This window comes from Schistocerca americana, chromosome 1 (genome assembly GCF_021461395.2).
Source record: "Schistocerca americana isolate TAMUIC-IGC-003095 chromosome 1, iqSchAmer2.1, whole genome shotgun sequence".
Taxonomy (NCBI): domain Eukaryota; kingdom Metazoa; phylum Arthropoda; class Insecta; order Orthoptera; family Acrididae; genus Schistocerca; species Schistocerca americana.
The window spans coordinates 1257907545-1257921829 of record NC_060119.1 but is presented as its reverse complement, the minus strand read 5'-3'; the positions used below and the strand labels follow the sequence as shown (position 1 = coordinate 1257921829).

Here is a 14285-nt window from a genome sequence, read left to right as displayed (position 1 = left end):
ATTGTTTATAAATTGCACTATTGATAAAAGGAAATGTTTTAATACAGGATGGTAAAAACCAACTGCGTTCAACAAAAATGTGAACAAATATTCCCTGAATGGGTTTCCAAGTTCTATAATGGATCGAAGGATGACCTATGCCATATCACATCTATAATATAGGTTTAAATTAAGTTTCACAAAAGAGAAAACTATCAAAAAGGTCTACAGCAACCCGCAATTATCTTTAATTACTTACCTAACTTGTCGTAAATTACAGTGGCTGATGTGGCTTCTCAATAACTATATAACAGAAAAATCATCGCGTTTCAGATCTTTACTTCAAGTGGCAAATGTGAACACCATGAGCTTTAATTGACGATCGACACTAGTATTACGCAAAACGGGGGTGTAACAGATGAGTCTTCTGCAGTTCTGAGTGAAGCTTTATGCGCTGTTATGCGGCATCGCGTGCGTTCATTGCCTTGTCAGTGTTCGTCAGGGGGCGGAGGACAGCACAGCTCCACTCACCTCGCCATCTCGGAAGCATCTCTCGCCTGACTTCTCCCTACTACAATTTACCGAAGTTGGTTTAAAAAAACTATCTGGCTGTGTTTTCATCTGACCAATCAGGGTCTCAATGTTAACCTTAAGCTCCGCCTACAAAAGTTCTGTCTATCCAATGAGAAACGTTATACTTTTCGTGGTGGGGCAATGTTTTTAAAGTTTGCAACGTAACAGAGACGCGAAAAAGTCTCACGCTAAAACTTGCAGCTGATGTGGTCCTTTTGGTGTTATCGTAAGTTATATACTGTTCTTCTGGAGGGCTCTAGCTTTTAACATGGGCTGGTGGGTGGTCCTAGCGGTTAGCTGGGGACGTGGGTGTCTGTCCCTTATCGTAGGGCCTTCCAGCTTAACACGGTTCTGCTCTCGGCTTCTGTTCTCGTTTCTCCCCTCGGAACTGCGTCTGTCTCATGGTGGGAAGGTATGACATGCATTTAGGCATTCTTGTGTTAGTCTGTGGTATTCCATTTGCTCACTCGTTACTCGTATTACTTTGGTTAATTTATTGTCACGATTTATTCGGAGCTATGTGACATACTACTGGATTTGCTTATCATGTCAGGGTTTTAATGGAGGGTGTTGGATATGCCTGACACCTTACATATCACCACCCTTCGAACTTAATTTTTGTACTGAAGTTAGGCAATGATTTAATCTTTGTCTAAGTCAGTCAAAAATTATTCCGTTATCTAAATTTTCATGCCTACTGTTTAGCCACGTTATTGTGTTCTATGCTAGTTTGTATTACTAATTTATATTTTTATATTCTTTCACATTATTATCAAATAATATGTTTATATTGACAATGGAAGAATATTTTTATTCTATTATAATTATTATTTTTTAATTATTTTTTTCTTTATTTAATTGTGAAGTTTGTTTTTTAAGAAGTTTGTTATCGAAAGTGAGGAGTCTTCCACATCGATTTTCTTAGAAATATTGTTTTTTTAAATATAGTAATTAAGTAAAATCTATTCCTAACACATTTTCTAAATATCATGTACAAGTAAAGTGTTTTTGTTTCTAGACATTCATTACAACATTGTTATACTAACAAATAAGAATTATTTCCAAGAATTGCTTTGACAAAGAAATATACATACACAAGTATTGAGATATTATCCTAACAAATGGTACAAATGTTAAAAAAAGAGAAATCATCCAACAAGCTAATTTTTTATTCTCTGTTTTTATAAGGAGAAAATAAGTAAAATATAGTTATTCTTTTATTTTTATGAGGAGAAAGTAAGTGGCATATAGTTTCAGTGTTTATTATGCCTTACTTTTCTTCTTTATATACTGTCCATTTCAGAACTAGTGATTTATTTTTATCGATAGTCTAATTTTTACTTAAGTCCACAGTCAATGACTGTTATTTTGTAGTTTGTTAGCTGTCTGGTGTGCTTAACTTATTTAGTTTTTCACATATTTCTTTTGCACAATTCCTACATCACATAATTTGATTTCACACATTCACACAATCCTATGAATGTTTAAGCATGAGGTTGGCGAATGTTTTTGCACAAAGGTGATGGACTTGAGCGAGGTGGATGTGGGCTAGTATTTGATGTACAGCTTCGTTCGTCATTCCTTGTTGGGTTTGCAAGTGTGTGTTGCTGTTGTGGAGGTCCCATAATGGAATGGAGCTGTGAGTGCAGAATCTCGTGGTTTACTGGCTTTGTATGTGCGAAAGTCATCGTTATGTGTCGCTGAAAGTGGTCGTTTTTCGTTGTAATACTTCACAGACAACTAGTTTACAATAGGATTGGGATTTGGGAAGGTATGTCGTCTATTCTTTATCCATCTTCTTTCTTGGTCTCAATCTTGCGAATCTTCAACTTCTGTTCTTCCTGCTTTTTCTCTGCTTCTTACTTGCTTCTTGGTTCTTCTCTGGGCAGGATTTGGAAATATTTATTGATAACTAGTCGCTTTGAAGCTCTCCTCTTAGTAACAGTTTGATAAATTGTTTGGGCATGTAATTTCTACTTTGTGGAAGTTTTCTTCAGTTTCGTGCAGCAGCGTGCTGTTTAATAGCAGTAGTGTGACTTTTACACTTTTTTTTTGCCAGTGGTGGCTTGCCCAAGCCGTCTTCTCGTCGGGCCGTTTTTTTGTCGCTCCGCTGAGTCGGGGCTTACGAGTGGTGAAAGTCCGGTGTTTGCTTGTCAGTCCCTGCACCGGTCCCTTCCGTGTTCTGCCACTCTGTGGTTCCGTCTTCTGTCCCAGCAGGGTTCCGCCACCCTGTGGTTCAGCAGATTTACTGCCCACTTCAGCTACCCTCTGTTGGTCTCGCTGTCCTTTCCCTTCTCTCGATGCTTCTGCCTTGTAGGAATCATGTCTTGCTAATTACGTCCTTTTCCTTCTTGATACTTCTCACGTTGCAACTTGTGGGTCATTGCATCTTGTCCTTGCTGGAGTTTTTACAATGGTTCTTACAAAAAGTTTTACTTATAATCATCTAACATATGTCTAGTATCTACATTGTTTTACACCTTCTTAAATGCTTTACAAATTTCGGCGCCCTTTCCATGTTACAATTGTAAGATATTTTGAGTCTTAACGTCTACAAGAATCCTCAAATTGGTTTTTTATTTTTGTGTAGTGTCATGGTGTATAGCATTTTAGTATTTCATGCTGTTAGACTATCTACGCTTTTTCCCTTCACCTTAATCTATGGTACTATTGGTGTTATTTTTGTTTTTGTTTTTATGGAAACTACTTTCTTTTTCCCACATTCCTCTCTCTTCATTCTTCTTTCTCGTGACGATCTTATCTGCAACATAATCTTGAAATATTTTGATGATTATTTACCAGTAATAAAATTAATCTTCAAACTTGTACTGAAAATGTTTAATACTGCCAGTCTCAGGCAAAAATACCTCTGCCTTATCTCATAAAATACCCTCTAATTCTCTTTTACTGTGTTCCGAAATACCTTGAACTTCTTGCAATTTTTCGTCGATTTCTTTATGAAGTTCTAACATGAGTTGAGGCGATTCCCCCTTTTGTGCATACCATTCTAATTCTTCATCTTTATATCGTGTCATTCTTAATTGTTTGTTTATAACTGGTATTTCTTCCAATTTTAGCTTTTGCTCAAAGAGAAGTGTGACATTGCCGAATGTTACGCTACCTTTCCCCATATCTATTATCGCTCGTCTCTCATTTAAAAAATCTGCACCTATAATTAAATCTACAGTTAGTTAAGGTATAATCACGAAGTTGGCTTCGATCTTTTGACATTGGCAAGAAAGAGTTAACCTTGTTTAACTCGTAACTTCCGCAGCATTGTTTGTAATAGGACCTCTTACTTTAATCTTACGTGTTTTCAGAACTGGCAATTCCTCATCATTACACTGCATGAATAAATTTTCTGAGATCGCAGTCAGTTCACTTCCGCTATCAATTATAATATTGACTGGGATATGCTTTACCATGGCCTTCACAATCGGTTGAATTTGAAAGAGTTGGTTCAGTTCTTCTTCTTCTTGCATCAACGAATCCTCCACTGAATCATACATGAGTCTTTTCAGGAATTTCCCTTGTGAATTCGAACTTTCTGTAGGATAAGCTTCGACTGCTACTTCTCTCTCTTTTATTTCCTCTTCTCTATTTCTTCCTTCATTTACGTTTTCTTCAACATCCTCTACTTTTTCCTCATCCTCGTCTATCTTCTCCTTCTTCGTCGCTACTTCCACATAATCGCATCTAAATGCTCTAATTATCGCTTCATAACTTCCTTCATTATATACGTTGGGTTGTGTGCCCACTAGTAACTTATTCTCAACTTCTGTCGACTGCGCATTATTGAATTCGCTTTCCCTGGTTTGCATCTCAAATAGCTCTGCAATACTTATTACTTCATCCTTTCCTCCTACATTCGTTGAGCATGCCTCTGGTATTTCATCTTCCTCGTCAGTATTCTCCCAATTAATTTCGTCCCAACACGATATTGTTATTTTCTTGTCTTCGTTTTTATCTGGTCCCTGCGGATTTGTTTCTTCCTTCTTCTCTTCTCGTGATAAGATTTTTACTTCTCTGTTCAAGGTGCTGCAATTGTCCTGGGTCGGTGTGTCATTCTCTTTGGCATGGGCGCTTAGCTGTCAATTCGAACGTTTATCGGGGTTTGGTGGTCTTACCTCCACCTCTTCTATCTGTGTTCTCTTTTCTTGTTCAGCTTGTTGATAGTGGTTTCTTTGTTGATAATTTGTCGGTTTATTGGTTCTCCAGTACCCGTTCCGGTTGTCGTTATTCCCTCTGTAATAGTTGTTGACGTTCCTGGGTGAATTATAGTTATTGCCATATTCTCTTCTAAATCCATAACCGGTTCTTTGTTGAAATCAATTGTCGTTTCTTGGTGCGAAGTTATCACATGGTTCGTAATTATTGTTTCCTCGTACTGCGTCTTGTGGATTCCACTGCTTTTTTCTTTCGTTTTCACGCGCGCTTCGTCTTTTTCTTGCGTCATCTTCCGAAAATATGAACTCTAGTTCCCATAGAATACCTTTAAATGCTTTGACGTCATTGCCTCCGCGACCTAGTAATGATTGCTGGTATTTCAATGGTAGCTTCATCGCGCATAATTTAATCAACTCTCCGTCACTGTCTGGTACATCTAAGCATTGATTTTTCTTTGCCGTTAATTCGAAAAATTTCACGGGACTCTTCTCTCCTGAATTTTCAAAATATGGGTTCTGTAATAATTCGTACTTCGCTCTGTTCTGTGCTTCGCTGGACCAATATCGTGAGAGAAACTTCTCTCTGAAATCTTCGTACGATCGGCATGTCGCTGCAACATTCTGCATGGTTTCTGGGACTGTTCCTGACATGTGTGCACATATAAAGTCTAATTTGTGTGCTAGCGTCCAGTGTTCTGGTAATCCTACTTGGAATTGATGAATAAAACTTCGTGGATGTAATGAGTTTTCTTCTCGAAAGTGTTGAAATTTTCTGACTGTGAGGAAATGATCGTTGTCGTACTTCGTCATAGTTCCATATGAAATTCGCGATTCTTCGCCACTTTTATTTCTGATCATTTCTCCCGTCGTTCTTTCCGGTTGTGGTAGATCCATTGGATATTGTCCACTGTAACTTTCGCCTACCCTTGCGTAGTATCGTTGGAGTGGTACGTAATAACTTTCTTCCATCGGTTGTGAACGTGTAGCTGAATGCATTGCACTGTACTCTTCGCGACCTGGCTTTCCATTGTCAGGTATTGGTTCGGTATCTTGTCTGGCTAATCCTGCTGCTTCATTGCACGATCCAAACTGTCTTGAAACATACATTTGTGGTTCCGCATGTGTTTGTGATGACGTTTGTTCATCAAGAATTTCGAAACGTGTTTGTTGCTGTGCAGGCTGTCTGATTTCACGTATGTTACTTTCCGCCTGTGACTGGAATCGCAAATGCATGATATCTTCGTTAATTGCTTGTTTTTCCGGTGCTGTTACAGATACGGATGTGGTTGCAGACTCTGTGCTTGTACGGTCCTGTTCACTACGCTCTTCAATGGTCTGCAACAACTCTGTTCGCAATTTCTGAAATTGTCGCTTCGTTTGCGCTTCTATTTTGACTATGAGGTTATCATATCTTTTCAGCGCTGCTTTTGTGATACGTTTGTGTAACACACTGTTTTCAACAACTTCACGCACTGTACCTGCTGCTTGTCTAGTTTCTTGACTTCTCCCTGGGTGTTGTTACGTAATGTTCTGATCTCGTTCTGAATGTCATTACGCAATGTTTGTACGTCCGCTTGTACCTTGTCAATGTCTGCTCTCAATTGCTTGTGACCTGTTATTAAGTTTCCTATCACTTCTCGAGATTCTTTTGCCTCGTCTTCAATATGAATTAGGTGTAACTGAATTTTTTTGTTTTGTTCTTTAATCTCACGCATTTGTCTCGTGGTTTCTGCATTCTGAATTTGAATTTGGTTCGCAATGTCTTTATTTTGCCTTGTCATGGTTTCCGTAATTTGTTGTAATAATTCTGCCAGAGTGGTGGGTCCTATTGCGTTTTCTTCCGACGTCCTACGCTCTCTGTTTTCGCCCAAGTGTTGGTTCGCAACCGGTTGCATTAAACTGTGCTGTGACACGTTTCTGCTCGCATTCCTTGTACTTTGTGGTGAGGGAGCTCTGATTACTTGTAGTGTGGGTTCTACGTATTCAAGACGCAAGTTAGAATCCTCATCGACTGTCTCTCTACTTTCCTGTTCCTCTGTCGTATGCTGACTTACGTTTTCTATGCCTTGACGTACATTACCCTCGTTATGGTGCGTTATATGTCCTATTTCTCGCGATACTGCATCGTCTGTTGTACTGTCCTCTATTCTCTGTCCATTTTCATGCTGGGCCTCTACCTCAATTCGGTCAATTGCCATTGCTAATCTTTCCGAATCCCTTATTTTCTGTTTTAAAAGCAATTCACGCGCCTACTTCGAGTCAACATGCGCTCATACGATCTCACACGTTTCATAAACTTTTTGTTCACACGACTTGACACTTATTATACCCAAGACTGACAATCCATTCACTTACTTGTTGGGTCAGAACCAACTTGTCAACGATGTATCCGCCACCTGTGCGCTTGCATTGAGGAGAAAACTTAATTCTAACAATTTTTAAAATTTTAACTTAATTATGCTATTGTCTCTGCTATAATGTCTCACTTTTTATTGAATACTTTCTTACTATCTATCGCTGCAGCTACTGTTTTCGACTATGTATGCCTTAAAAAAAATTTTTTTTTAATTACGAAAACTTTTTAACAGGATATTTTTCTGACCTAGTTAGGCATGTGGTCGACCTTCAATCATGGTATTTTACCATCCTGGCAGGGTCGCCATTTTCTAACATTCTGCATGGTGTCTGTTTGTTCTATATCGTGTCTCCCTACCACTTTCGCGCAACGACGCTCTGAGCGTGTTTTTTTAGGGAATTGACTAGTTTGAACCTGGTACCTGTTGCTGGTAAGGAGACGCCAACCCAACATGACATTTAGAGTTCAGAAGAGTTCAGTGAGACTAGCGATGTTATAACCAAATACTTAATGATTTCAGCGTCAGCTCCACTGCACTCCCTGTAAAAGAATCTTCATACTAACTAAATTTAGTGGAAGGGGTTCAAGGCTTTCCTATTTCTAGTTAGCTGGTAAAATGACGTCGAAAAAGCAGTTAAGTTTGCCATTGGAAATTTTATTCTACTCACAAAACATTGTTTATAAACTGCACTATTGATAAAAGGAAATGTTTTAATACAGGATGGTAAAAACCAACTGCGTTCAACAAAAATGTGAACGAATATTCCCTGAATGGGTTTCCAAGTTCTACAATGGATTGAAGGATGAACTGTGCCATATCACATCTATAATCCAGGTTTAAATTAAGTTTCACAAAAGAGAAAACTATCAAAATGGTCTACAGTAACCCTCAATTATCTTTAATTACTTATCTAACTTGTCGTAAGTTACAGTGGCTGATGTGGCTTCTCAATAACTATATAACAGAAAAATCATCGCGTTTCAGATCTTTACTTCAAGTGGCAAATGTGAACACCATGAGCTTTAATTGACGATCGACACTAGTATTACGCAAAATGGGGGTGTAACAGATGAGTCTTCTGCAGTTCTGAGTGAAGCTTTATGCGCTGTTATGCGGCATCGCGTGCGTTCATTACCTTGTCAGTGTTCGTCAGGGGGCGGAGGACAGCACAACTCCACTCACCTCACCGTCTCGGAAGCAACTAACTCCTAACTTCTCCTTACTACAATTTACCGAAGTTGGTTTAAAAAACTATCTGGCTGTGTTTTCATCTGACCAATCAGGGTCTCAATGCTAACCTTAAACTCCGCCTACAAAAGTTCTGTCTATCCAATGAGAAACGTTATACTTTTCGTGGTGGGGCAATGTTTTTAAAGTTTGCAACGTAACAGTGACACGAAAAAGTTTCACGCTAAAACTGGCAGCTGGTGTGGTCCTTTTAGTGTTCTCGTAAGATCTATACTGTTCTTCTGGAGGGCTCTAGCTTTTAACATGTGCTGGGGGTTGGTCCTAGCGGTTAGCTGGCGACGTGGGTGTCCGTCTCTTATCGTAGGGCCTTCCGGCTTAACATGGTTCTGTTCTCGGCTTCTGTTCTCGTTTCTCCCCTCGGAACTGCGTCTGTCTCATGGTGGGAAGGTATGACATGCATTTAGGCATTCTTGTGTTAGTCTGTGGTATTCCATTTGCTCACTCGTTACTCGTATTACTTTGGTTAATTTATTGTCACGATTTATTCGGAGCTATGTGACATACTACTGGATTTGCTTATCATGTCAGGGTTTTCATGGAAGGTGTTGGATTTGCCTGACACCTTACAAATATAAAATAAATACCAATAAACACATCCATTTGGGTGTCATAAGGTGGGAGAGTAGCAGCAATTACAATTCAAATAGGGAAATGAATTTATAGAGTGATATTAGCTGACACCAGTCAGTAATAAAAAGTAACAGATGAAAGGAGCACAAAAGCTACGGTGTCTTTGCGAAAAACGTAAACGCATAAAATAGAATAATCAACATAAATATTCCCCGATACAAAGACGCAAACCACTGCAGGAAGCATAAGGTGCAGTTGTTATTGCTAGCACAAAATGTTTAAACATATACAACTGAGAATAAAATAGAACGTCAATTCAAATTGGATTTTGTGTTTGGAGATATAATAGACCAAAAGAGTCCTACATTACACGTAACAAATCACATTATGTGAAACAAAGCATTGTAGAACGCTGAGATCAGTGTCTATAATACCGATACAAAACGGCAAGTCTTACCCTTGAAACATAGAGGTATAATAATTATTACTCACTGTACATATAGATAACAGGTATGAAAATAAGAATGAGATATAATGGGAACGCAAAGTGGATATTTGTCTTGAGAGATAAATTATTCACGGAACAGTAATAACAAGGAGCGAAATGTCCATAACAGGGCAGGTAGTAGAGGAGGGGCGGTGCGCCGGTGAGGGGGGGGGGGGGCGGGGGGGTGGAGGGGTTTGGCGACCTGTCCTGGCTTTATGCAGTGATACTGTTTATTTTCAATATGGTCGCCTGTTTCCTACGTGACTTAATGCCGCAACTCTATTACTTTCGTTTTTGTTTCTAAGTTTTTCAGTGCTCCTTCAAATGGTTAAAATGGCTCTGAGCTCTATGGGACTTTACATCTGCGGTCATTAGTCCCCTAGAACTTAGAACTACTTAAACCTAACTAACTTAAGGACATCACACACATCCATGCCCGAGGCAGGATTCGAACCTGCGACCGTAGCGGTCTCGCGGTTCTAGACTGAAGAGCCTAGAACCGCCCGGCCACCGCGGCCAGCAGTGCTCCTTCAGATCACTCTCCCGTTACCTTTCCATTTAAGTATCTAAGTTGTTCTTGATCTCTTATTTTTGATCCTACAAACAATTATTTAAAGGGCATTCTTTCATATAATTATAATCTCCATTTAGAATAGCTCACAATACGAACGACTGTAGAAATATAGTTATTTAGCGTTTAGTGCTCTTAGACAAACATAGATACAGTACATTTGTAAAAGTTTATTGACATTTCTAATATATATCACTTTGATATTTCTTTGTGTGTTTTAGGTACCATTTTTTACTTGTTAGGATACACCTTCACAAGAGCCCATAATACTTTCACAACCATCCAGAATACATGTCAGATTTTCATATTTGTGTGAATTCTTAAGGGACCAAACTGCTGAGGTCATCGGTCCCTAAGCTTACACACTACTTAACCTAAATTATCGTAAGGACAAACACACGCATCCATGCCCGAGGGAGGACTCCAACCTCTACCGGGACCAGCCGCACAGTCCATGACTGTAGCGCCCTAGAGTGCTCGGCTAATACCGCGCGGCTGACAATAAATGAGTACAATCACCAGTTACAGAAGTCTTTTCACGAACACCATGTCCTATGAACTGAAAAAAGCTTCGGTAATCTCCACTTTGTGTCTACTACTACTACGAAGAGTCAAGGCCATATCAGAAGTATAACACGACCTACTCAAGTAGCCGGCGCTGTATACACGTGTTTCAACGAAACAAGAACTACTGATGATAGTCCAAATTTATTCAACTACGGTTCAGCAGAAGATTAGGTTAGCTTAGGTTAGGTTAATACTAGTTCCATTGATCATGAATATGATGTTTCGTAATGATGTGGAACGAGTCAAATTTTCCAATACATGACATAATTAAGTTAATTTAACAACATAATTAAGTTAATATAACAACTTTTTTATTTTTGTTGTTGTTCTTTTTTCAATTTTTTTTTCTGTCTTCTAGAAACTCGTGAAATTCAATCTGGTAGTAAATGTACACATGTTACATGCTTTTTCACTGCTAAACATGTCTATGAAATCTGATGCTGCCAGAGATGTGCTGCAGAAAATAAGTAACAATTGTTATGTGCAAACTAAAACTGACATAAATGTGTACGTATCTTTACAAAATAAATATGAGATATTCGCATATATAAACAGAACTGATATCCGAGTGGTGACATAGAGTGAACTGATAGAGACACAAAAGAGGTTTTTTTCTTTTCCTGGTTTTGTTGATGAATAAATGTCATCGGGCAGTGGGTGAAAGCTTCATGATTCGTGTTCCACCGCTGTAGCCTGCCTGCGCTATCGGTAGATCTGTTTTGAACTCAGCTAGAGATACTGGCGCTGTCTGGGGGCTGATAGGGGAACTACGTGGTGTGGGGAGGGGGGACCGTGCCGGAGCGGCAATTTGGTGAGTAATTGAAAGCGGAACGGGGGAACCGGGCCGGGTTATCGAACCATCGCCGGGGACCGTGAGGTGAGGCCGGAGTGACGTTTATAATGACGGCCAATTAATTGGCGCAGTCAGGTGCGTCCCCTAATTGCCGGCTGCGTGGCACACAGCACGTGCCGGGGTAGCGGGCCTCCTGCGCAAATGTCAACAGCCTGCGGCAGACTCTGCCGCGTCGCTGGCGAGGCACCGCTTGCGAGTGGAAAATTCACAGCGTGTTACTGTGTGCAGCAGACGGAATGCAATGCTCGACGAGAGACGGGCAACTGAAGCAGCATTCAGACGAAGTTCCAGAATCTCTGCTAGCGGTATACGCGATGGCGAGCAGAAAATTATTCGACCTGTCGGAGGTGATATCCAAATCAATAAAATTTAGTTTTTTTACTTCACTACTTGGGTATTTATAGTTAACTACTTGGGTACCTGGGGTTAATTACTTTGGCACGTTCTATTTGCGTCCAATAATACGACAGGAAGCAGCAGGGCCATAATTAATAAACATACACAGCTTGTGTTAAACAATGTATATTAGCTTGCACAATTTAAATACAATAAAATCGATCAATGTAACAAGCACAATAAAATTTTTTATTAAATCCCTGTTGAAATCTGCATAACAAACGCATAAAACATTAACAAATATCTGTTGCTGTAAATACTTAATACAATCAGAACTTGCCAAACTCTGAACCGGCAATGACTCCTCTTTTGTAATACAAGTTTATAAGAAGGTATAACATTAAGGCATAACATAATGCACACAAGTAACAATAAGACAACTTCTAAAACTTGAACGCTCGGCAGTGAAGACACCGGGCACACGAACTTCTGACTAAGGAATAATCCAGTTGATGCCAATACAGGTAGGCGTTAATTAAGTAACAAACAATTAATAAAAAAAACAGCACCTCGGCATCTAAACATTCACTGAGATCATGTTGCTGTTGTGGTCTTCAGTCCTGAGACTGGTTTGATGCAGCTCTCCATGCTACTCCATCCTGTGCAAGCTTCATCTCCCAGTACTTACTGCAACCTACATCTCTCTGAATCTGCTTAGTGCATTCATCTCTTGTCTCCCTCTACGATTTTTACCCTCCACGCTGCCCTCCAATACTAAATTGGTGATCCCTTGATGCCTCAGAACATGTCCTACCAACAGATCCCTTTTCTAGTCAAGTTGTGCCACAAACTCCTCGTCTCCACAATCTTATTCAATACCTCCTCATTAGTTATGTGATCTACCCATCTAATCTTCAGCATTCTTCTGTAGCACCACATTTCGAAAGCTTCTATTCTCTTGTTGTCCAAACTATTTACCGTCCATGTTTCACTTCCATACATGGCTACACTCCATAAAACACTTTCAGAAACGACTTCCTGACATTTAAATTTATACTCGATGTTAACAAATTTTTCTTTATCAGAAACGCTTTCCTTGCCATTGCCAGTCTACATTTTATATCCTCTATACGTCGACCATCATCAGTTATTTTGCTCCCCAAATAGCAAAACTCCTTTATTACTTTAAGTGTCCCATTTCCTAATCTAACTCTCTCAGCATCACCCGATTTAATTCGACCATATTCCATTATCCTTGTTTTGCTTTTGTTGATGTTCATCTTAGATCCTCCCTCCAAGACTCTGTCCATTCCATTCAGCTGCTCTTCCAAGTCCTTTGCTGTCTCTGACAGAATTACGTCATCGGCGAACCTCAAAGTTTTTATTTCTTCTCCATGCATTTTAATACCTACTCCGAAGTCTTCTTTCGTTTCCTTTATTGCTTGCTCAATACACAGATTGAATAACGTCGGGGACAGGCTACAACCCTGTCTCACTTCCTTTCCACCCACTGCTTCCCTTTCGTCCCTCTTGACTCTTATAACTGCCATCTGGTTTCTGTACAAATTGTAAATAGCCTTTCTCTCCCTGTATTTTATCCCTGCCACCTTCAGAATTTGAGAGGGGGTATACCAGTCAGCATTGTCAAAAGCTTTCTCTAAGTCTACAAATGCTAAAAACATAGGTTTGCCTTTCCTCAATCTTTCTCCTAAGGTGAGTTGTAGGGTCAGTATTGCCTCACGTGTTCCAATATTTCTACGGAATCCAAACTGATCTTCCCCGAGGTTGGCTTCTACCAGTTTTTCCATTCGCCTGTAAAGAATTCGCGTTAGTGAAACTTCCTGGCAGATTAAAACTGTGTGCCCGACCGAGACTCGAACTCGGGACCTTTGCCTTTCGCGGGCAAGTGCTCTACCAACTGAGCTACCGAAGCACGACTCACGTCCGGTACTCACAGCTTTACTTCTACCAGTACCTCGTCTCCTACCTTCCAAACTTTACAGAAGCTCTCCTGCGAGACATGCAGAACTAGCACTCCTGAAAGAAAGGATATTGCGGAGACATGGCTTAGCCACAGCCTGGGGGATGTTTCCAGAATGAGATTTTCACTCTGCAGCGGAGTGTGCGCTGATCTGAAACTTCCTGGCAGATTAAAACTGTGTGCCCGACCGAGACTCGAACTCGGGACCTTTGCCTTACGCGGGCAAGTGCTCTACCAACTGAGCTACCGAAGCACGACTCACGTCCGGTACTCACAGCTTTACTTCTACCAGTACCTCGTCTCCTACCTTCCAAACTTTACAGAAGCTCTCCTGCGAGACATGCAGAACTAGCACTCCTGAAAGAAAGGATATGGAAGTTTGGAAGGTAGGAGACGAGGTACTGGTAGAAGTAAAGCTGTGAGTACCGGACGTGAGTCGTGCTTCGGTAGCTCAGTTGGTAGAGCACTTGCCCGCGAAAGGCAAAGGTCCCGAGTTCGAGTCTCGGTCGGGCACACAGTTTTAATCTGCCAGGAAGTTTCATATCAGCGCACACTCCGCTGCAGAGTGAAAATCTCATTCCCAATTCGCGTTAGTAT

General features: G+C 40.3%; 1 non-coding gene across 1 annotated transcript; it reads right to left on the bottom strand.

The window, feature by feature from the left end:
• Nucleotides 1-13867: 13867 nt before the first annotated feature.
• Nucleotides 13868-13942, bottom strand: Trnat-cgu. The gene has a single exon. It is a non-coding gene; the product is annotated as a tRNA-Thr (tRNA).
• Nucleotides 13943-14285: the final 343 nt, after the last annotated feature.